Genomic DNA, 608 nt, shown 5'->3' on the forward strand with positions numbered 1-608 from the left:
GTATTTATACACTTTTGAAAGACTTCAATACACTTATCAAAATACTTCTACTTAACAAAAATGCTTACAATTACATTCTCGTTCAGTTTCATCAACAATTCTACTCGTATGCACCCGTATTCGTACTCGTACAATACACAGCTTTTAGATGTATGTACTATTGGTATATTATACACTCCAATGATCAGCTCTTAGCAACCCATGTGAGTCACCTAACACATGTGGGAACCATCATTTGGCAACTAGCATGAAATATCTCATAAGATTACAAAAATATGAGTAATCATTCATGACTTATTTACATGAAAACAAAATTACATATCCTTTATATCTAATCCATACACCAACGACCAAAAACACCTACAAACACTTTCATTCTTCAATTTTCTTCATCTAATTGAACTCTCTCAAGTTCTATCTTCAAGTTCTAAGTGTTCTTCATAAATTCCAAAAGTTCTAGTTTCATAAAATCAAGAATACTTTCAAGTTTGCTAGCTCACTTCCAATCTTGTAAGGTGATCATCCAATCTCAAGAAATCTTTGTTTCTTACAGTAGGTTATCATTCTAATACAAGGTAATAATCATATTCAAACTTTGGTTCAATTTC

The sequence above is a fragment of the Rutidosis leptorrhynchoides genome, chromosome 11 (assembly GCF_046630445.1).
Source record: "Rutidosis leptorrhynchoides isolate AG116_Rl617_1_P2 chromosome 11, CSIRO_AGI_Rlap_v1, whole genome shotgun sequence".
Taxonomy (NCBI): domain Eukaryota; kingdom Viridiplantae; phylum Streptophyta; class Magnoliopsida; order Asterales; family Asteraceae; genus Rutidosis; species Rutidosis leptorrhynchoides.